At 48.9% G+C, this 24,363-nt stretch overlaps 1 long non-coding RNA gene across 1 annotated transcript; it reads left to right on the forward strand.

Moving 5' to 3' along the window:
• Positions 1–4,328: 4,328 nt before the first annotated feature.
• Positions 4,329–23,824, forward strand: LOC140652602 (uncharacterized). The gene is made up of 4 exons (XR_012042873.1): positions 4,329–10,442; positions 16,853–16,921; positions 19,449–20,176; positions 20,362–23,824. It is a non-coding gene; the product is annotated as an uncharacterized lncRNA (long non-coding RNA).
• Positions 23,825–24,363: the final 539 nt, after the last annotated feature.

Below are 24,363 nucleotides of genomic sequence, written 5' to 3' on the forward strand. Positions count from 1 at the left end.
CCATGTGAGCCATTCCTAAGGTACTGCAGCTGGCTGGTCCAGTCACCTGCTCTTTAGGTGAATGTAAAAGCCACGTTTGCCTTGTGTACAAAGACAAAAGCCCCTTTCAGCCCATTTTCTTACTAATGCAGGTTGTGATTCTTCTCTTTTGCAGTTTCTTTCCACTGTCCCCCTACCCCTTGTGCTGCTCAGCCCGTGCTCTGCCGAGCGGGCAGCTGGAGCCAGCCATGCTGGCAGCACCCTGCCAGATGGCAACAGGAGTTTCACCGGTGCTAAATGATGACCAGATGAGGAGATGGGAAAGAGACAGATAATAGTGCAAATTTGATCGTAACATCATTGAATCCTGTCTCTGAGGGGCCCCTCAGAGCACTGCACTGAGGCCATGCCATTTCTTGTTACTCCAGTCTCTAACTGATGTTTTTAAATCTATGAATGCAGACAGCTCTCTGAATAACCCATGGGGTGTCCAGTTCTATACAGTGACAGACTGAGGAAAGATGGGATATACAGATATTTTGACTACAGAAGCTCTTCTGTGTTATACTTGCACAGTAGTATTCAAACTCTTTGAGATATAGTAAACTAATTCACTAAACAGTCGTGGTGATGTTCGCTGAGTTTATTATGCACTTTGTTATCGGTTCATCTCTGAAAAGTAGCAGCTTGAGGATCTTTCTCCAAAAACTTGGATTTTGTTTAAGGTGGTACTTGACTAACTTCAACAAACTGAACTGATTTAAGTTCCCTTCTCATGAAAAGTATGATGGGGGAGCTGATTTAATCAGTCAGAGAATTCATCATTGCATAAACAGAGGAAGAGGCTGAATTAACGTTAGTGAGAGATCTATGAATGTTCCTGGAGAAATTTTATTACTTTGAACTCAAAGAGCTGACTCTGGGGCCTGGCTTTTTCTCCTTAGCTCTGTAGCATTTCCCAGTGGAGAGCTCTATGATGAATAATAACTCAGTTGTTCTTCTTTTCTTAAATAAATCTAATTTTTTTTTTTCCATGCAGGAAATGGAATCAAATTATAGGTATCACTCATTCATCCTTTTATAACTCATGTAATATTAACAAGACAATGTCCTGCTGGTGAAGAAAGCAGTGTGCTTGGCCCTCGGCAGTTGGTAGAAGAAGATGGAAGGATCTGATCAAATTACTCAGCTTCCCAAAGAAATCGTTTTTAGATGATGATGATGATAATTACCTGCTCCTTGCCTTATTCTGGCCAGGTTGTTCCCAGCCATGGAAAATCACAGTGGCGGGGGAGCGATGCTGGACAGGGGATGTGGCTGGTGCTGAGCACGAGGATGCCACCGAGGCAGTGGGCTGGGATAACCCGTCAAAGTACGTACTCGGTAATCTCATACGTATCTTGGATTCTTCTATAGGGCTTAAAGCATGTCATCACATACATCCTGAATTATATATGAATAGCTGATTGGACATAGCGTATCTGTGTAACCACACTGTTATCCATCCGCTTAAGAGCTGTCGGCTCTGCCAGATGGGAAACGTCTGCTCCCGCACAGCCCATTTGCGGTCTGTGTCTTCCTCCTGGGTCAGAGATCCAAGTTACGGCCAAACTGGTGTGGCCTCCATCCCAGCAGAGGAGCTGGCCCTGCTGTAGGAGGAGGAAAAGCTCAGGTACGAGCATCCCATGGGGGGGAGAGAGGGCTCCCGTCCTTCCCTCCTTCCCTGGCCAGCCTCCCCTGGTGTGTAGTGCCGTGCTGGCCCTGGGGACAGGCGGCACTCCCAGAGCAGCAGCGAGCTGTGGCACGGTGGGTCGTGGACCACTGCGGTCCCAGGTAGCTGGGGAGGATGGTTCCTGACTCTCTCCATCGCAGGGGCATGTCTGGGGCCTGCTGAGAGGCGGCTGCTTGCGCTTTTAGGCAGCTCCGATAGTTAAAGGGAGGAGAGATGCGGACCACCAGTGTGGCAGATCGGTGGCAGGGTGGACAGAGCCAGCCTGTGCCACGCCAGCCCATGTGCAATGCCGGGTGAATGGTGTCGGTCCTCTCCTTCACTTGGGCAGGCAGGCAGCGGATGAGGGCTCTTGTTCCCCGACAACTGTGTCGGCGTTCGGGCAGGTGCTGACCCGCGTGTGGCTTCCCTTTCACCCCAGGCACTTTGCAGCCTGCATCCCACGGTGCCATCTGCCACAGCCAACTCAGGGCTGGAGCGCTCTGCACTCAGGATGGAGCGCACAGACTCTCTGGGGAAATAAAACATCGCTGGCCGAAGGTTGAACCTGGGGACTTTAAAAGTGGGTTTGTGGTGAAGCAAGGCAGGGGTGGCCCTCATCTCGTGGAGGTGGACCCTGGACACAGAACATGGGCATGGTCCAAGCCCCTCTCCTCACCTGTCTGCAGTGGATACAGTCAAGAATAGAGATCCAAAAAACAGCAAATAGAGATCTCCTTTACCTTCATTCCTTGTGAAAAGCTGCTAGCAGGTCCGTAAAGTGTACGTGCAGGACTAGGGCTGCCCAACCTACCTGCAGGGCCGGTGCCCTCCGCCGTGCAGACCGCCAGCTCCACGCGGGGTCAGGCAGAGCACGCCGCCAGCAGACGGGCTCAGCACCCCCTTCCCGAGCAGGGGGCTCTTCTTTCATAGTCCCCAGCCCTGGGGAACTGACCCAGTCTGACCCCAGCTCTCTGTTTATTTCAAGTTTTATAGCTTTAGAAAGATTCCTATCTGGTGATCTAGAACTACTTACACCCCACTGCTGTGTAGTAAAATTCCACCAGCGCTAAGCAATATTTCAAACAGGGACCAAACTTGCTGTCTGAGTTCAGAAGCTCTTCACTGTTGTATAAGCAGTTCTCTCAAAACCTCTCTCAAATATTTGTCTTTTGCATCGTGCCCAGAAAATTACATGATCTGGGCTTTTTTGGACTAGAGAAGTGTGAAAGCCACTGCCCGTTTCCCTGGCCCTCTTCTCCACATGGGGCTAAACCCTCTACCCATGTCCCTGGCAGCTCTGGAAAGGCTTGGTGATGGTGACGGCAAAGCGTTGAGGGTTTGTGAGTGAGGACACGCAGCAGGGAAACCAGTTAAAGGTAGCTCTGTAGCTATGCTAAGGAAAGGGAGGGAGCGGGGCTCCAGGGCTTTCAGCTCCTGCAGTTGTTCCCATCTCTGACTGGTTTTGCAGGTACTTCATTGTCTCACCTCAGCCTCGGCTGGACAAATGTCTACAGTGTCTACAAACGTCTACAGCTAAGAAGGATCTTCCCTTCTATACGGGGGAAAAAATGAAAAGTCTGGGACTGGTAACCTTGGAAGAAGATTGAACACAACATAGGTCATGGTAGCTTGAGCTTCAGTGTTTATGAGATTCAGGAAACCTCACAGAAGGCCAAGACTGACTTAAGGTACATGACTCTCACGTCTGCCTGACCACACAGTTCTCCACTTCCCTCTGAACCACCTTGCTGGGGCTGCTGCCAGACGAGGTAGACCTCAGGCTTCAATCAGCATGGAAATTCCCTTGTCTCTTTTGCTAATTGTTTCCCACAACCCTCCTACCTCCCTGGCCGTCAGCCTTATCAAACAGGACAGGCTGGATGGGCTGCAGGGCAGAGCACCCGTTCCCCGGCTGCTGGTCCTCCCCCAGCTCTGCCGTCGCGGCTCCTCGGTGAGCCGACGTGAATGAAGCCTGAACTCGGGCCGCTTCCTAGCTAAAGGGAAAACGTCTTTCTCCACAGCCAGCTCTGACATCTCTTGTCAGCAGCAATTTCAAGTTCACCAGATAACAACAAAGACCAAAACCACGCCTGAACTGCAGCCCTGTTCCATACGGTCTGATGCAGGGGCGAGTCCCTGGGGATGGACCTGCGGCTGGCAGAGGGCAGCGTGTGCCCCGTGGGGTGGGTGCGTGGCTGCCGCTCCGCAGCCCCCCGGCAGGAGGGCAGGCAGCCACGTCCCCTGCGCTGCCTGTGCCCTGGCCGTGGGCGAGCTGCCAGCCCGTTCCTCAGTCTCCCTCTGTGGAAAGGGAGCGAGGAAACCACAGAGGCTTTCTGTGACCTGCGCCTGAAAGCTCTTTCCCTATCTGACGTTGCCTCCTAATAGGATTTGGCTGGTCGATACCGGCTAGTGTGCATGGGGTGAGAGCATTTTTAAATGGGTGTTGAAAACTCTTTTGTGGAGAATTTCCAGCCTGCTTATTGCTCCAGGTGGGAGAAGCCTGGAAGAAAGCCACATGCATGCAACAGTCTAGACATGTTTGATTTCTTTTTGGAATTAAAGAACAGAAGTCCCATAATACCCTTTTTTTTTTCAGCATTCGTACAAGTAGCCAATATAAACAATTCTCTCACTGCCCTGAAATTTGGAGTTGCTTACAAGATGAAGCAGTGACCTAGTGAACCTCTGGGAAGAGTAATATTAGCCTCCGTCTGGTCTGCTGCCTTCTTGGCTTGGGTCTGGCGACTGCAGCCCAGCACGGACGCTGCGGTGCAGCGTGTCTCCAGGGTGCTTGTGGGGCTCCCATAAGAGGAGAGGAGATGCACAACGAGATAGCTGAAGTCGAGGACACCCCCCCGCATTTAGGCACCTAACAAACTGCTTCTCAGGTGCAGCAGGTTCCCCAGCTCTGCTTCAGTCCACCTGGAGGACTAATCTACTAAGGACTAATCCTGGGATCTCCAACTGGCATTAGATCCCATGAAAGCGTTGACCACAGAGACCATTTTCCATCACACCCAAGAGCTGCTGCTCAGGATGGATTTCAAAGCGCCTAGAGACACACGTTCATGACGGCAAGCCTCCAGGCTGACTCGCAGGCAGATGACTGCTACTTAATCAGGGATCACTTCCGAGGTCACCAGCACCCTCGCCACAGACTGGCTGTCATGCAGGAGCGATGGGAGTTTCTTGTCACAAAATGAAATATTAGGATAAGTGTCAGGGAGGCCAGATAAGTACTGCACTTGCTCTCAAGTGAGGATGGAGGCTGCTGGTTCCTCTGATGTTGGTGGTGCTGCTCCTTCAGGCTTCCCTAAGCCTTCTTGCCACCGTATCGTTGCCTGGAGTACTGCTGATGTCACTTCTCCAGCTTGTTTTATGCAATTGGATTTTCTTTTCAGTGTTTTCTATGCCTTCAACTTTGGTTCTGCCTGCACACTCAACCATGGTTGGAATTGCAACAGAGGCACCCAACAAAGAGCAACACAGAGCAGCTGCCCATATATCCTGCTTGACTTTGAGTGCAATGGAGGAGGCGACAGCTGCCCAGGTTGGACTCCTGAGCATGGAAATGGCCCACAAAAGGCCAAAAATGTATAGAGTGAAAAGATACCTGCTTAGGAGTCAGCCTCCCTGACAGCGCAGGGAGGAAGGCTAGATGCCGGTAGGTTTGTGATGGCTGTATAAGCCACCCTATGCAATTAGGAGACTTATTTTTGATGAACCATTGCAACAGCCAGGAACGGAGAGTCCATAACTTCCCTATAGTGGTAGGATGAGTGGGGGGACATAAGGAACTGCTAAATGGGGTTGAAGGGGTTGTTGCCTTTCAGCTAAGCTCTTGTCCTTGCCTCTTAGGACTTCAAGATAAAGAACAGGCCTTTGGATCTAATCAGGACTTAGAGAAGCAGCCAGGCTGCTAACTCATTTCAAGGCTTTCAAGCCCTCGGGATTAATTTTGGTCTAATCCCTGTGTAGTTAATTTTACTTCCCAAAGCCCTTTTGCAGGCTCTGTCACAGGCTCTCTTCTTACTTGTCCCACCTGACAGGCGTACGTGGTGCTGGTGGGCAACCTCGCAGAGGTGCTGCATCCCACCACAAGTGCCTGGGTCCATCAACTCCCCTGTGCTTCGCGGGCTCAGGAAGGCAACTTGAGGTCCCCTGGCCTGAAGGTGCAACGCCAATGTGAGCAGTTACTGCTGTTCTCATGGCTGAAAATTCCTTGGGTATCTCTCATCGAACTTCATTTCCTGCCTCACTCTGGCAAAGCTCCCCGTTTCCATGGCGATGATTTATTCCTTTAAATAGTTCTCATTCAAGAACAATATCATGGGTCCTTCTCTGTTGTTGGTTTAATTAAAAATAACCTACTCTTCTCCTGGCGTCGATCTTGGCTGAAGCAGCTGGAGTTGGACAGTAGCCTCCAACCTCTCCGATCCGCCCTCGCTCCCACCCAGAGACAACCCTCCTGCCTCTCCACCGCTCGGTGTAACCCCGAGGTCTGTCCTTGGCCCTTCCTGACCTGTCCTACAGAGAAACCTCACGCAGGCGGGTCTGGAAGGAAAATGCAGAGGGGAGGAAAGGAGGAACCAGCTGAGCTCTCACAGGACAGCACCGCACAGCCCGACGTCCATCCAGCACTGGAAGAGGAGCCTGACACCCTCCACAGCTCTGCCCTTGAGCTTTCCTTGCCGTGAGCGGGGACGCTTGTGAGAAATAGGAAGCCTCATGAGAACAGCATGGCCCGTGATGAAACGGTCTATAGTGCATCACTCATCATTGCAGCCCGGTTGTTCAAATAAGCTGCGAAAAGGGAGCCTTTCCCGTCCTTCCCAGTCCTTGGTTTCCAAAACAGATTTTTTTTTTCTATGAGTGGAGCAAGGACTTCTAACCTGAGAACTGGAAACAAAACAAAAAAGAAAGAAATTAAGAGGCTGAACTGCATATTTGGTATATTTTAAAGTGTCCATTTTATTGCATAAAAGTCTGAACAGGCAGCCTGGTCTCCGTACAACAGGGATCATTCGATGTTTTGTGGGACACTTACTTCTTGCTTTGCATAAAGAGGGAGACAGAGCATCTGGTTTCTCTGCTTCATTTTAAACACCAGTACTTATTTTGTTAATGCATTTACATTCCAATTTTCCTCACACGTAGTAAAAAAGGAACGCTTTGGAGTTCTTCTAGATACAAGCACATTAGCTTGGTTGTTTTTCAGGCAGCAGTAGCAGACATGCGCTGAGAGCCTGGAGTTCAACCATCAACGAGGAGAGCGGACTTTGGGGAAAGTGAATTCCCATCTACAAAACGAATTCCTGATTTGCTGCAGAAATTTTCTGACTCGCTGCATTCACTGCAGCCAGCACTGGCTTAGGCTGGGAGAGGGACAAAAATCTATCTACAAAAAAAAAAAGTATATGATATAGCCTCCCAGATGCCTTTTGCTCAGGCGCACAAGTCTGCATCCCAGGAATGCCAGGTTGCTAATCCAGAAGGGTGGGTACCAGGTACCTTTCCTTCTGCAATACTCAGGCTGAGAAATGTTTTAAAGCGGTTGCAGCACCTTTCGAATGAGCAGTGAAACTCGTCCTTATAAGGTGGAAAAGCTCCATGTTCTGCTGGAAGACTGGAATGTGAGCACGGCAAGGATTGCTTCATGTGAGCCCCTTATCTGAGAGACTAGCGATAAAATTGAAGAAGTTCACGTGACACGAGAAGAATTTCTCCCTTATCTAAAGGAAGCCGGAGATGTGCAAGTCAGAGGTACAACACGCAGGATGAGTTATGAGGAGGAAATGATGTAAAGGGGCCAGACAGTTTGGAAATCTGCCTGCTTGCTCGAGTGTGTCCTATTTTGTGCTTTGGAGGATTGTATTGACACCAATACAACATCAATTTTAGAAACACTTGACTGGAAGCTTGAATCTGCCAACTGTAGGGCAAAGCGACAAAATCCAAAGTCTTTAGGGACCCTCAAATTGTGCCAGCCCTAGTTTTGACCTCTCTTTGACATTGAATTGGGAGAAAGCGAGGGAAGATTTTGGCATAAGCCTTTCAATCTATCAGTTATTTGTCATTTCCTTCAGGCAATTCTTCTTGAAAGCAGCAGCCTCTATGCCTCTTAAAATACAGTGGAGGAAGATGCTACGATATCAAACCGATTCATTTGCCTCTTACCAGACACCCACAAAGTTTGCCTAGAAGAGATTTTTCAGTCATTTAAACCTTTGTTTTAAGGTGGCTTGTTTCCTTTGCAAGCAAAGAGGAAAATGCTACTTCTTGGTATAAAACATAGGCACGCCAAGTGTTAAATTCCAGCTATTTCCTCCATACCCTTTTCAGAGCCTGGCTAGAAACTTCTTGCGCAGTTGCAAGAAGTCTGTGTGGTCTTCAGCTTCTCTCAACATGTCGCTTTAGACAGTGTCTCTCCATGTGCTCCGTGGTTAACCTTCCCATCAAAACCCTCCTGCTTCCATCCCTCATGCCACTGCTTCTGCGTATTTCCCATTTTACTTCTTTACTGTGGTGTGGGGCAAGGGCAGCAGGCAGCCCCATCTGCCACCAGCCCCTTTCCCTGCCCAGTCTGCCACCAGTCTCACACCAGCAGGAGATGTTGTCCACCTTTTGGGCATTCAGGGGAGATACCCAGGTCCTACTTATGACACTGAGGGCAAGAAACTTCCTTTTGAAGAGAGCAGAGGTTTTCCACATAGTCATAAGTTTCCATGGAGGAGGCAGGACTAGATTCCTAATACCAGACAGACCCAAACACCACTAAGTTTCCCATTGGGAGCACATGGCCTGATGTCCTTCCTCCTTCCCTTTCTCTGGTTCTTTACAGCCTCTCCTTCTCCACGTGTTTCCTCTCACCTGGTCTCAGTGCTTGGCCGAAACGCTGCTTACTCCACCCAGCACTGCATGATGGAGAGCCAGACATCACATCTTCCCTTGCCTGGTCCACGGGTTCCTGCAAAAGCGGTTACAAGACACGGGACTCCTGCCAAAACCAGAGGGCTGCGAGGGAAGGACCACAAGCTTACCTGGTCTCCGGGCAGCGCAGACCCAGCACACTCTCTGTTTGGCCAGGAGATCTCCAAGGCAAAACCCAGGTACCACAAGAAGGGGTCACCAGCAGTATTTTAGTTGTGGTGCTACGAGGCCACGCTATGGCAGATACTGTCTTTCAGATATGTTTTTTTATCAAAAGACCTTGTCCTTCATGAGGAGTCCAGAGCATGTTTTTTAAAGAATAGCCCTGGGTTATTTTTATCAAAGACAATGTGGCTACTAGAAGTAGCATAATGGGGCTCAGCATGACTTGCTTTTTTCCAGAACAATGGCCATTGTTCTGGTGGAGCTGAGGACAGTTTGGGCTCTTACCAATTGCCATTTTTATATAAACCAGGGGAAAAAATAAAACAGAGCCTGACTCCTTAGCTGGGCAGAGCTGCAGTGGTTTCTGCATTGCTAGTGTGACTAAAATGTGGTAAAAACACAATCCAGTCTCTCAAGCCAGCAGATAGGATGAATAAGGAAGTGCTAGCGGAATCATGCTTTTTTGGCCTGAGTAACCTGATCAAAACTGGCCCTGCTCTGAGCCGGCGGTTAGACCAGATGTCCTCTGGGTGTCCTTTCCAACCCGAATTATCTGATGGTACTCAAGAATGACAGACTCCTACTGGCCTACAGAAAAATTTGTCCTGAACTTTCACAGACATTAAAACAGAATGAGATTCAAGCTCCTGATGCCTTTTTACATTATAAACCTGGGACTTGATGTGGTTTTCTGGTTTTGTTTTTAAGCAAACCATGACGAACAAGCAAGCCCAGGGCCTCCCCTGGTGCAGGGCTCCCCACCAGCCAACCCTTCCGGCCCTGCGGCTCAGCCAGTTCCTCCCACCCATGCATGTGCATGTCCTCCCTGAGGGCAACACCCTGCAGTGGCAGCTCTTCCCAAGCCTCCCTGTTGGAGCTGGAAGGAGCAAGAGACATGTCTGTAGTTAGTGAGTGAAATGCGAGACTTGAATTTTTCTCAGCAGGGCCGAGTGTCAAGCGAATGCTGCTTCTGCTCTTCCAGGGGAGGTGGAAGGCAGATACTGGCCCTGTTCCTTCTTCAGGGCATCCATCCCAGGCTTATGTGAAAACAGAGACCCACGCTGGTTCCAAGCTGGTCTGAACATCACCTTGTGCCTAACAAAAGGGGATGGTGCAAATGCGAGAGGGTGCTAGCACGTGCAGCGCGGGGCTGTGCTCAGGGGATCTGGCGGTCCTTGTTTTGAAACATCCGCGTCAATGGTGGCCATGGAGAGCTGGGGATCTCTGGGCTGATTGTGCAGGCGGAGCACGGAGGGAAGCAGACCTGCTGTCAGGAGGGACGAGTTTGCTGCAAGGAGGTTGGTACTTCTGCTGAACCAGGCTGGAGAACGGTGGCAGGACTTTTTCAGCCATTCGCACCCATCTCTAATTTTCTCCCACCAACGCTCTGGCAGAGCTGAAGTCAATTGATGTTTAAGAAGCTCTTGGAGCTGGTTTCTTCTCTCAGGGTGTGCTAGATGTATGCAGTACGCTGTGACTATGCTCCCAGAAACCTGTTGGTTGGGCTGCATTTTGTAAATATAAATGCTAAGTCACAGATAAATGAACAAAGCAGATAAGCAGGTACAAGAGAAAGCGCTACTGTAAATCCAAGGTGTGCCGCTTCTGTAGCTTTATTTGGGAATCACGAAGATGCCAGCACTCAGTCCTGTTCAAGGTAATGGCAGTTTTGCTATTGGGCACACACAGTTTGGACTAGGCCCAGACCCTCTTTCTCCCTCTCTCTTTTTTTAATTGCTCTTTCCATAATTACCACTATTGTTATGGGTAGTTTTTTTCCCTTGTGAAAGTTTTCATTACTTGAGTGCAAAAGCTATGATGCAAATGGGAGTCACTCCCAGAGAGTGCCCAAGGGCTGGGGTGCAACTGCGCTGAGACGGGTCGTACTGCAAAATAAGAAGGGTCAGGGGACTCGTTTCAGACCAGCCAGCATCGGTGAAGACGCTGTGCCATCGCTGCGCTGCAAAAGATGTGCAAGCACCGTCAGCCTTGGTCATACCCCAGAAGAACCTGCATAGCTGGGCTGGGATCGCTTCTCCTCTGTGGTGGTCATACAGGAGGGGTCGGGCTTTCTCTCCCTGGAGCTATTTGAAAGGAAACAAGGAAACCGGCCCCGGAGAGGAAACTCAGCAATTGCACAGTGCTGACAAATGTCCAGAGACAACAAACCGCAAAAGCATGGAGAAAATGGGGAGCCTTGTGCCCTTGCTTTGTTTTTCATTTCTAGGGATCTCAGGTGTCATGCACAAAGAGACCAGACGTCTGCAGACAACACCATGATATTTACATTTTATTTTTAGCTAAAGCTATGTAACTTGTGGCTAATTTGCTGGTTTAAGAAAACAGAATCAGAGAGGAATGAGGTTATTTATGTGTTCCAGCAAAACCCACACAGCCTGTTTCAGCAGCTCTACAGCCCCAGCCTAAGTTCCTGGGCGGAGGGGGTGCGCATGTAGATGCCACCACGCTGGGAGCTGCACTCAGCTCTACTATTGGCAGACACTATTTGACCATGTTATAAAGTGATATTCCAATAACCTTAAGCTCATATATTCTCTGCTTTCCTGTCACTCAAGTCAAGCAATGGTGCTAAACTGAACTCAGCACAAGGGAGACCTGGGTACCCTTCAAAATCCAAAATGGAGCCTTGCTTGAGTCAAGTGATAGATAAGTATTCTTATTTATTTTCTACCATGTCAGTTGTGTACTTTTTGTATTGCCTGTCATTCAAAGAATGGTGACTTAGGAATCCAGGGGGATGGAGGGGCGTGTTTGGTTACTTTTTTGCCTTAGCAGAAAATCATCTTTGAGTAAAGAGCCTGGAAACATGATTAATCCCGAAGCTGTATGTTTCAGAAATTATGAGTATGTGGAACAGAGTTTATGCACAGACCTATGATGGAAATTGTTTCACAGTTTTGTCTGCTAAGAATCACAGGGTGCCCCAACAAGGTGCTGTCAGGACAGAACTTAACCAGAACTTCCCAGCAAAATCTCTTAATCAACCAAGTTTGTATTTGTGTAGTGCTAGGGCTAAATTTGGCACTGCCTTGGCAGTGGTTTGCAAATGGATAATTTGCATGTAAGTTCCCTTAGGTTCTTAGTCAAATGTTCACACTTTTTTGTTTTCCATTTCCATTAGTCTTCAGAGTACCAGGTACCTGAGGTACTTTAGGTGCACTTAGGTACACTTGGACCTAAAAGAAACAGAGAGAGGGGTTCAAAGATGCTCCATTGGCTGTGGGTAGAAGTCTATCAGCAGAGAACTAGAATTGTTTCTCCGAGAGCATATTTCTGGCTCTGGACCTGAGATGCCTGTGAGCATTAGGAAACACAGAACTGTGCATATTAGCGGTTGTAATGATTTGCAGTAGAAAAGAATATATTTCACTGTATTTCACAAACAAATATCGTCAATTCATTTTACGCAATTGGCAGCCTTCTTAATTTTTTCACATTTCCCCCTTCAGAAACTACTTACCATTAAACAAGGAACAAACTGCCTTTATAAACAGCCAGGCAGACTATGCCACAAGGGTTTCTCTTTTATGTGGGTGTTGCTATAGAGAAAGACAGATTATAATCTAGGGCTGTCACCCGTGGGGTATCTCGAGAGCCATCTAAGTTCATCTGAAACAGTGGAGGACCTGGAACAGGACCTCATAAGAAATAATCAGGATATTTCACAAAATCTCAGTATCTTGCCATTTCCAGTTCCTCTCTGACAGGCTGCAGCGCTGTGAACAGTGTGTCGCAGGGACATTGGGTCTCAGAGGGGTATTCAGAAGAATAGGATAGAGCCACAAACTCAGTCCCAGAGCTGCTGAGTCTTACAGTAAGACCAGGTCACTTTCTCTTTCTTCCCAGGCTTCTATTTTCATCACTACTTTTCAAAATCCTGGCTGATGCAGTACCTGAAAGATGCTCTTTCTAGCTTAACCTTATGAGGAAGGGTAGAGAGTGCCTGTGTCTCTTTACCACAACAATACAAGGAACATTTCCGAGGCTTGTGCCTCGTTAGCTCAGCTTCTCCAGCTGTAACCATTCAGGTACAACGTACATAACCTGCGGAATGATTACTGCAAGAGAAAGATCCTTGATGCTCCCAGGGTCTGTGCACTGCCATCAACCGTGAGAGACTTTCTGCTGACCCCAGCTATAACTCTGCTTCCAAATACCCGCAAGCTCCGTTATCACAGGAATTACTGCAGTAAAAATACCCTGTGAGATGAGGTCATTTTTTTTTAAAAGCTAGAGATGAGTGATTAGGAGAAAGGGCCCAGCACACTGACCTTGTGGCTCATTCTCATCACCTCTCTTTTCCCCGGATGGGGATGTCCTCACTTCTTGTCCAATGACTTTGAGGTGGTGGTGCCTGCTTGGGGTCAGGCTGCACATTGCCAAAATGCGGAGATGGAGGGGGAGCCCATGGTAACAAGCATCTTGGCTGGAGAAGTGACCTCGGCTGACTGGAAAAATGCTGTGGTCAGGCATCAGGATACACAACAGCCACAGGGCCACCTCTGCAGGTGAGGCTGGCTCTCTCCTTCCAAAGGACAGGCAGCAGCTGCCACCATGAGACTGAGAGAAAACAAGGCCTTTTGCTCTGCCTCTCTGTCTTTTAAGGTTTGTTCATCTGGAAGATATGACTCCCATGAGGTAGCACTTTGCTGTTTGGGGACGGGGAGACGACACCGGGGATATGCTTCAGAGAGCCTGGCCTTCATACCTGTAGCCTTTCCCAGACACTTGTCATGGAGATGGATTCCAACTCGTCCCTGCAAACAGAAGAAAAGCAGATGTTTGCCATCCAGTGTGTTTTGGGCCAAGGCTTGTGTAGGACAGATGTGAGGCTAGTGATTCAGTGACAGAGGAATTGTGCTAGGCATGTGCCGAGGCGGCAACAGCCTCTTCCCAAGGCCCTCCCTCGCCCAGGGTGAGGGGGGAGCGGGTTCCACTGCGTCAGCCCTAAGGCCAGAACCCTTCTGCCTGTGGTGGGGCTCCCACCACACCCCCAAAGCTGCCAAGCTTTCCTACAGCACTGCTCTCACTAAATATATAGGGTCAGAGACCTGCTGCCCTGGGCCTCCGGCACACAGGCGATAGAAACCCGAGGTGCAGCACTTCTTATGTTTGAAAACCTCCATTTCATAGCCACAGCAGCATGAATGGCTATGAGTTTGCTAACGGCCACGGCAGGGTTGTTCTCCCTCTCGAATGCCCGTGTGCTCTGTGCGTCCCAGCGCCTGTTGCCCCCACAGGCTGCCTCCCGGTCAGCCGAAAGTGCAAGTACTGAACCCCTGTCCACTTCTGCCTTGTGAAGAGGATGGGGTAGGGATGTTTGGGGTATTTTTGGCCAGGAATAATGATGGTGAGTTTGCTGTTGGTCATAACACAGGAGAAAACCGCATCTTCCTTTATATTAACAAGTGGCTCTCCTTTTTCAGCAGGGGAAGACTCAGGGGAGCTGTAAGGGCAGCTTTCGCTTTCCAGAGAGGAAAGCACCACAGCTTCCTGCCCGTGTGCTGGAGGGCAACATAAAGCAGCACAGCTTTACCCAGACAGTTATTTAACCAGCACAGATGTCTGGAGCAGTCAGACCACCCTCAAACTCCCCACTCAGTACTTCTTCCTCTTGCCCCCAGCTTGAGTTTGGCCCTCCATTTCTCAGCTTCGGTCCTAACAGCTTCCCGCTTCGGCTCGGGAGGGAGCCCGGCAGGGGCCGGGAGCTGCGGGAGGGAAGGCAAGAGGAGCTGCCCCGGGGAGCCAGCACCAAGCAGGCGGTGCAGGCCTGGGACCCCCCGGCCAGTGGGACGGCATCGCCCCACGGCATCGCCCCCACCGCTGCTCAGCCGCCGCCACGCTCCATACAAGGCTGGAAGGTTTCCACCTTTCCTTCCCCACCACCGCGCTGCGGGGGGGTGAGCCGTCCCGCGGGAGCCAGCCTTACCGTAGATGGCTGCAAAAACCTTCAGGCTCCCAGCCAGGAGCCCTGGGGCCAGGCACAGCTCTGGGCAGGGGCGAGGGAAAGCCAGGGCAGGGGGGAAGCAGGGCCCACCAGGATGACCAGTGGGTGCTCAGCTCTTATCCCTGTACCAGGTGCCAGCCGCGGCTGCAGGTGGGGATAGAGCACGCAGGTAGCAGTGAGCCTGGTCCGCAAGCGCTGCGGTGATCTGGCTTGTGTGCATTGCTTATGCAGGGGGACCCCGTCAGGTCCCCCAGGTGCACCTGCTGGGCTGGACAGCAACTGCACTAAACCCCTGTTTAAAGCTTCAAATGATGTCCTATAATAGCCTATGGTTTGACTCCTAGGCATCCCTCATGGAAGTGCATCTGTCCTTCCCATGACAGGAGCAACACTGCAGGGAAAGCCTCTGTTTGATGCCTGCCCTGCTAAAAAAAGGCAAAAGCAGCATTTTCTATATTTCTTCCTGATCTCCTAAAGGTCAGGAAAGGAACATGTACCCACAGGGGTTAATTGGTTGGTCCAACAAAAGACATGAGAGAGTGGTGTCTTGACAGGTGGACTTCAGGCTTAATGTGAGGTCTGCTCCACCACTTCATATTATTTATTATTCCTCAGCCCCTTCATCTCCCTCTCTGCTATTGAGGAAATAGCTAAGGCTTTCTCAGAAAAAAAAAAAAAAAATTAAAAAGCAGACTATATAAATGGAGAGCAGGATGTCCTGGAAGGAGCTCTTGGGGATGAGGGAGGACCTGCTCATGGGACAAACTCTCTCTAAACAGTGAAGATGACTTGTGAGCCCTGGCCCAGACTGCTGGGCTGCAGCCACAGAGAGCACAGATGGGGCGTGCATACAGTCAGCAGCCCAGCCTGAATGTGGTGGCAGGCGGGCTGCCCCGAGATCCTCCTTCCCTTGGTCTGAAAGCGCTGCTATCTGCATTTCTCATATCCCCTCTTTACTTGCTGTCTTTCAAAGCTAGTTTTATGGTAGGCTTGGAGGGAAGGCATGAGCGGGTAGTTATTGCTCAGAAAAAACAACAGAGGCAAAGCACTACAGGGGAGCCCAGGACTTGCACTGCTGGTTTGGAGCCTCCTCCTACGAGCAAAATCACAGGTGTACGTTATGTGAGAAGATGGCGAGGAGGGGGAAATCCTACCAGAGAAGAGATTAAAGGAAGCTGGGGAGAGCAGCTTATCTAGTTTCTTGCTGAATGGCTGTCCTGCTGTGTGCTGTTGGTGCTGCCCACCAGCGCTTCCTTGCTTGTTGTGTGTCTTCTTCAAGCTCCATTGTACAGCACTGCACATATTGCTCCACAAATGTCACCTTCCTGACAGTAGAGCTACTGCAAATATAAGGGTATAAGGTTTGCTGTTGCTTCCCAAATAAGAAGCTTTCTGACGTAGGGGGTAACTTTGCACTGTGCAGTTTGATTTGAGGTATCTGTGCACGGTTGCTCCCACTGTACAGAGAAGAAACAGCAAGGCAAATGAGCCAGTTAGGAGAAAAGCGTAACGAACCCAAAATGATTTTCTGTGCGGAAGCATGCATAACCCATAGCTGCTGCTATGCAGCAGTTTTTGCTTGTGGAGCACAAAAGCTTAACCTGCTCTGTGGAGGCCGGCAGGCTGCTGACCACCTAGGTGCTCCCTGCACCAGCCAGAGAAGTGAGATGAAGGAGCTTCTTCAAGCACAGCCCTTGGTTGCCCCTCCTTGTACAATGGGACAACTTTAGGCTCCAGCAAGTTGCCTTCTACTTTGGGAAGGCAAGTTAATGGAGTGGTGGCTTTAGGCTCAGTGTATGCGTCCTGCTCCACTTCTGAGACAAGTCTGAATTTGAATTCCAGCCTCACTCAGTTAGTATCATGTTCCCCACTCACTGCTGGGCCACTATGTGCTGAGAAAAAGCTGGCATGCCTGGAAGGCTATTGGTGTGTTTTCCAGCTGTACCAACTATTTTTCTGAAAGGAGTGAGCTTTTCCTCCACACCGCGCTGTGCTGTGCTATGCTCTGCCACCTCTGCTGCTGGTGAAGGTGGGTGGCTTGGCATGGTACAGAAAACACCAAAAACCTGGACCTCAGCTGTTTATCCCTGATCTCCCAGGGCAGCCTTTGGAGCACTAGATGATATTACAGGAGCCTTGATTAGCGTCCTGAAGACCACAGCTAACAGGTAAGAATTAACCCACACCCATCACCCACCTCCTCCTATTTTAAGAGCACTCATGTCCTGTTGCTGCACTGATGATGAGGGTGGGCCTCCCTTCAGCCATATGGATCTGTATTTTCTCAGCCCTTTATGAACTGTTGTTGTGGCCTCGTACCCAAGCACTGACTGTGAGTATAGCTTGCAGTCCGATGTCTGTGACCCATCTCGCTACTGAAATAAACAATGCTAAAAGCATGAGGAGATGGAGGGGCCATGAGAGGTGTATTTGAAAGTCAAAACTAGGAGTGAAGCATCTCCTCTCAGCATTTGGAGTAGTGATGGTGAATTTTGCTGGTGGCTGCAACACAAAAGAGAACTGCCACTTCCTTTATGAGAGAGCTGCAAGTGGATTTAAAGCAGTTTTTGTCCATGTAAGTGTACATAAATGTGTGGTTGTATTTTTTCCCACAGTCCCTTTCACCTTAGTCACCTCTCTCAGCTGAGTCAAGTTCCTGCTGCAGTTCTGCTGCAATGTGCTTTACACATGGGCATCTGATGGGACTGTCTAGGTCAGGTTCTGTATGTCTGCTTTTACATCCTTACATTTTCCCTGCAGCTGTAAATGCTTTTCTTCCATCGTTAGTCTCTTTACAACCATGTCATGTTGCTTCATAGTACTGTCTTATCCTCTGAAGCTGACTGTGTTGCAGGGCTATGAAACAGAGCTGGAAGGGATCCCAAAAGATGACACAGGGTTCATCCTCCAGGCTCGTGGTGGGATCAGTTGTCCTTGGAGTTTAGCCTTTGTTATAGCTGTCCTACCTGTTATTTAAAGCCTCCAGCAGTGGAAACTCAGCAGCTTCCTTTGGTGGTCTACACAAGTGCTTTGCTATCCTGACCGTTCACAGATTCTCCAGCAGCTACGGCAAAATAGTTTACTGTCTTCCGCTTTGCAGTAAACTTTTACATATTTGAGGTCTGCTACTGTGTCTCACTTCACTCTTCTCATCCCTAGACTAAACAAGCCTGATTCTTTCAGCCTCCCCTCAAAGGTCAGGTTTTCTAGACCTCTGAGCCTTCTTGTTACTTCTCCTTTGGACTCTCTCCAACTGATGTATATCTTTCTTAAAAACTGGCACACAAGAGCCAGACAGAGCACTCCATCCATGGCCTTACAAATGCCAAGGGGAACAGAAGGTTTCGTTCTCATGTCCCACAAATAACACTGCTGTGTATGTGCACTTCTGGATTTCCTGGGGAAGGCCTGAGAGAGCTGCGGCTCTGGTGCTACATTGGCCTGCATAGTACACACACCTTGCCATGCTGCTGCAATTGCACAGTGTTCCCTGGCTCTACAGCTTTCTCCAGATCTGTTGATACCTGTGCTTCTGTGTTTGCTCTGCATATATAACTAACATAGCCTCAAAAGCAATGCAATGCAAACTTATGCCATCTCACACCATGAACTTCTCCACCTAGAATCAAAGACTGCCTGCTTGTGTCGGATTTTGCATTGTATTAGATTTCTACCATCCATCACCCTCCATGGTTCCCCTGGGGGATCATCCCGGGCCTGCATTGTGCAGGGAGCAAAAATTGTGAGCAAATGAACTTCATGCATGATCAGGTCTTACACCAGCTCTCCGCAGCCGCTGCATAAGCAGCCTGTCAGGGATGGAGGGGCCGCGTGACCAGAGCACTGAGCTCTCTGGTAATCCGTTTCTGAGGCATAATCCTTGGCAGGCCCAGTGTACGCTGGAGCAGACCCATGGCTGCTTCACATACCCTGCAGATCCCCTCCAAGGATGCTTCTCTATTGCAAAACTGCACCATGGATGGAGCCTGGGGTCTCCAGCTGGGTGCAGGCCACTGAGACAGCACATGAAAGCTCAATCAAGCATCCCCAAAGCGCCTTGCTCTAAACATACCTGAGCATAGCAGTGGTTTTGGTCAGGCATGGATTGCTGACACACTATTGCAACAACTGTGACCTGCTGTTGCATGCCCTAACTGTACCAGCTGTAACTGTAACGGACCCAGCGCGTCCCGGAGCAGTGATAGATGGCATAGCAATGACTATTGCTGCTCTGGCCAATGTTAGGCTCACAGGTTAGCGGCAGAGCCACGTGGGAAGGAAGCTGGTGCAGCGTGCTGTTGCTGAAGTACAATGAGGAAGCTGCCCCGCTCAGAAGAAATTAAACGTTTGTTGGCTCACTCTCGGGAAAGTCATTCCAATCTGTGGCCAGAAAGGGGTTCTGCTTGAAAACAGCCTGAGGATACCGCTGTACCAGTGATACTTGGAGATGGGGGAGGGATGGTTTTTTCAAGCATTGTGCTAGAAAATCGCAGACTTGCAATTATGGAGAACATCAAAGTAAAGGGAAGGGATTTTAAGTGAAGTTTTTAAGCTGGGGCTAAATAATGACAGGTCTGAGAGTTCAGTGACTCTCTCATAAGAAAAGGTTTTCCGTGAGGGCAAGGGTGGAGCTGGAAAGAGACTAATCCCTGTGCTTGCCTTCCCACTACCATCTTGCCACTGTTCCCTTTCCAGAAAGACTTCACAACGCTTGCCTCCAAAGTTTGTCACACTTGCTCCACAGCCAGTTTTGACACCTGGGAAGTGAGAGGAGCAACAAACTCTGCCTCTTGCATCTGGACATCATGGGCACATCATCTGTCAAGCTCCGCTCAGCCAGAGGGTGAGAACAAGAGACTCAAACCTGAGTCTCCCCCTTGGTGGCACCAGGAACGAGCCAGCCTGGATTTCATCCACAGTCTCCAGAAGTAAGCAGGCTCTCCTGCTTTCTTGCTACCTTGGCCATGTGGAAGGCACAGGCTGGATCTGCCTTTCAGGGCTCTGCTCGTGGAGGTGGGTACCTGCTGCAGCCTCTGCTGCACCATGGCTTCCCCTGCGCCGCAGGGCAGCCTCTCCCCCTTCAGCTGCCTCCACCAGAAGAGACTGCACTGAGCATGGCCTGGATCAAGCCTTTGGTTAGTACATGGATATACCAGTTGTCAGGGGTTTGTGTGCTTATGGTCTCCAATTTGAAGCGTGCTCTTTTCTACACTTTAATCCATTCCCTGTCTTTTGTAGGAACATGAAAAATGCTGTTGTCCTTAGCATCTCTGGTCCCCGAGCCCCCTTATTGTTTGGGCCAGACAGGGGTACTGTGCCAGGGCCATGAAATGGGATGTCCTTTAAAGGCTGATACAGAAAACCAAAAGGGCTGAGCAAACAAACCCACAAAGACCTGCTCCTCAGTACAGGGCAACTAGCAGGTAAAACATGAAAACGAGAAGCTCTGACCATGGGTGACTGGAAGTCTCTGTGCCTATACCGTAGATTAAGGATGCTAACCCCACGGAAGCAGTCATTTCACTGTACAGTGTGGTTCATGGGCATCTAACATGACTCTGTAGGTCAGGTGCCATTGGATGATTTTACCTTCTGTGTTCCTCTGCAGAACCAGCTCAGCAGCTGCCCGAGCTGAGCCTGCTTCACTCGCGCATGATGCTCCTACACACTTCCGAGCAGCAAACGCCTTCCTCTTCAGGGGTGAAGGGAGGAAGCAAAGGGAAGTATATGGGCAATGTTGGTCAAGTACTCAACTTGCCTGGCAGGATGAAAGTAGATACAGTGCGTACGTGATAACAGGGATACGGGACTGGATGTGTAATTCTTGATCCTATTGTTGTTCAAGTGACGCTGTGAAAGCAAAGGGAGAACTCTAGGGTATATTCTGCTAGAAAAGTAAAATCAATGTTTTTACAGGAGGAGAAGTAATCACCATTTTCACAAAATGACACACTTCAAACAATATTAGCAAATGCTTACTGTGTGAAGACAGCTCTGTAAGTCACTTTGGCTTTAAAGCTCGTGCTCTGAACAAGCACGGCTGACCCTCAGTCAGCAGAAGGAGGAGATAACACCTTCTCCAGGTACTTGTGCAGTCCCAGAAGTCACATTAGTTCCAGGGTGCAGGGCTGGGGAGCCAGGTTTGAAAGTTCAGGTAAATGGGAAGGGAAGTAAAGGGAAAGAGGACTTATGATGGTGAAGGCAGGGTAGAAGAGGAATACAACTCAGGTGAAGAGGCCCTGAAGGAGAGAGAAGATGTTTTGTACTTGGGAGCTTTATTCAGGATCCTTTTTCCTCTCCTCCAAATGCAGCATCCCTGCCTTGGTTGTTCCTTTTTTTGCCTTACTTCCAGCCTGGCTGACCATGGCACGTCTTAAAAGCACAAGTTTTACCCAATGTCTGGGCACAAGACACCCCCCTCCCTAGTCTCCCATGAAGCATGGTATACCCCACTGAACTCCACCAAATTCATGTCTGCATTTCAGAGGTGCTGAGTTTTTAACTGGACTGGGGAAGTGGAAATTATGAAAAAGAGTGTAACTTGTTGAATTCTTTACTGTAAGAGCCCAACATGCAGTTCAAATTTACGTGCTAAATCCAAGAGCTACAAAGTTTTTGTGTATCTGCAGAATATAAGCACTGAAACTTGGCTGTGAGATTTCCCAAAACAAAAGTCAAGGGCCACTTCAACACAGCCTTGTTCATTGTTGTACAGTGACCGAGCTCACCTGCTGGGCCTCGTTACAGAAGCGTATGGATGTTCTTGGCAAGAAAACAGGTATCTCCCCCAGGGAAGCTCGTGACCTGTAGCTAATATGCTAAGCACCAAGAGAAAGAGCAGCAAACAGTAACCAGAAGTACTCCAGTGCCCTTGGGCTCCTTCCTCTTTTCATCTGCTGCAGGATGAAGTAGGATGTATGTCCAACTGTTCCCACGGTGGCTCTGCCCGCTGCCCTACAAAAAAACCCACTCTCCCTTCATTGGATTGGAAAGACCTTGTTGGAAACCCACTTGGTCCAGCAAGGTTTGAATAATGCCCAAGGAAATCAGCAGCAATCTTGTATGGAGGAGAAGAGAACTCTAGGAGACTAAATAAGGAAAACCAGAGTACTGCTGTGGTTACAGGCATCTCCCTCATCAGCAGCACCGGCTTCTGTAGCTCCTGTTGCTGCTGTGCCTCCCTCTCCCATTACGAGCTCGTCTCTTCCCCTTTGTGGTGCTGGTACAATTCTTCGCAAGGGCAAAGGTCAAGTGGATCCGGGAAATATCCCAAGTTTAGAAAAAATCTTCCCCCCCCCTCACTATTGCCTGTAAGGTCACAAAAATCTGGCCAGGAACATTCTCTTGCTTTTGTTAAGGAGTCTGTGAAAAGCTAAGAAATGGTATGGGGTAGGAGTGAAAAATTAAGGTATTTCCCAGAAATCCAGGCAAGAATTTTGAGAAGTGAGGATCATGAAGTTAGAAATACAAATGGGAGTGACAATTAGGAGAGCATCTCTAATACACTAGAAACCTCACAGTTGTTCTTGATTTCATTACATTTTACTGCATTGATGTTGTACATTAAATCATCTAATCTATCCTCTGCCCTGTGCAAGAAGAGATAGGTAAATGAATGGGGCTGCTGATATTGGCAGTTGTTAACATTTTTCTATTAATAGTACCACCAACCTCTGTAAGAGGGATGACTAGGTGTATTTTATACAGGTAAGAAGAATAACAACCTATGATTATGGGGACAGTTTCTTTGTAACTCAGCTCCAAAGAACCAAAGAGGCAGCAACCAGAAGATTCAGCCTCACAGAAACCCATCGCATGTCTTAGGGCTTGGATCTCTGTGGTGCTGAGCATCTGCTGGAGAATGCTGAAAATCCTCACTCACTGAATGCCAGCTGAGAGCTCTTGCCACATTTGGGAAGGTGTGAAAAGTGGCTTTCAATAATGGGCTCTTAAACTACAAGGCTGGGGAATTAATACAATAGGACCCCCTGCCTTAAAATACAAAGCTCAAGACTTCTCTCAAGGAATGTGCTTGCTTCCCTCATCCCTTTATTTCCCCAGATCTTGCCCCAGAATTCCCATATTCTTCCAGATTCCTCAGGTTGGAAGTGTCCTGATAAATAAGAAAAACTAGAAGATAGGAAAATTTTTGGACAACATGTTTGTTGTCTCTAAACTGTCATGTGGTCAGGCTGTTGGTTCATAACTTCTGTTGCTGGGTGTTCATCAAATTGTTATAAGAAATAAAAATTGGCCTTTTCTCTTCAAACCCTGATGATTTATATATTTCCCCAATGTAAATTCCTCCACTCTGCTTGTCAAAAAACAGCCATCATGATCTGCACCCCTCTGCAGTGCCGAACAGTGAAGTTTCCTTCAAGTCCATTAACATCTCTCCAGAGTGATAGGACTATTTTGCATTCCCCAACATTTTTCATCATGAAGTGCATCCAGGAGGCTTTCCGAAGTGCCTGATAGACCTGGATTCCTCAGATCTGGCTCCCTTGAGCTGGGATGCTCTGCGTGGCCTGGTTTCCCAAATCGTCTCAAAATAGAAACCTCTCACATTGCTTTTGAAAATTGTAGATATTACTGTTCCTATATATTTAAATTATCTTTCTACCCTGAGCGACTCATGGCAGTGTAAATGCAACAGTGTCTGCACAGTGCAGAACAGCTTTGATCGTTATTTTTGTGTTTATGAAGTCTGAAAGTGTACACAGGGAGCATCATATGACACATGAAGACAGAGGACCATACAGAACACCTGTCCATTATGTTCTGCGCAGTTATTTATGCCAAGAAGTGAAAAAAGATATCCAATTTCACCTCCAATGTTTGTAAGAAGCAGAAAACAAATTCCTCTCTTTTGGAAGAGGAGCTCACTAGTGTAATCCAGGGCTAAATCCTGCCTGATGTTGAGCATTTCTGCTCAATTCACCCTGATGCTTTGCAGCATCCTTCCAGTCCATTCGCAGCATCCCTCTCTCCTAAATTCATGGGCCACAAACTGTTTCCTCTGAATCTGGATGAACTGGGACATGGGCTCACTCTGCCCTGGATGGTGTTGTGGAGCGGCATTTCTTTGGGCTTTCTCTCACTTTTGTGAGATACCATCCTGCTTCTCAGTGAGACTACCAGGGGAAACTATTAATGCTATTGTCATTTTTCCCCCTCTACTTGTTTAACTGACAGAAACCCACATCAAGCATTTGTGTATCAGTACGCCCCTTAACAGTTTGTGTTTCTCTCCTAGGAAGCTGCTAGATGAGCCAAATGTACCTCAGTTTAGCGTTTTCTTGTTAAACAGGATATTTGTGGGCAGAAAGCGGCAGATGTGTCTGGGAGGCCTGGTGCCGCACAGTGCAAGGAGGGTCATGCAAGGCGGCTGTGGCATCGCACGGCTGCAGCTGTTGACTCCAGGTGTGAAGCCTCGGCCGCCAGTGCTGGTAATCCTAACCTTGACCAGCGGTTACCAGTCAGGAGCAAGAGAAAATAGTTATTTTTTGGCATCCTAGGTGCCGGCACACCTGCATGACCCCACGAGGAAGCTCTATCTCGAGTGGGGTGGCGACAGGACTGCAGAGCTGTGACTGAACACGTCAGGGCC

This window comes from Ciconia boyciana, chromosome 6 (genome assembly GCF_034638445.1).
Source record: "Ciconia boyciana chromosome 6, ASM3463844v1, whole genome shotgun sequence".
Classification (NCBI taxonomy): domain Eukaryota; kingdom Metazoa; phylum Chordata; class Aves; order Ciconiiformes; family Ciconiidae; genus Ciconia; species Ciconia boyciana.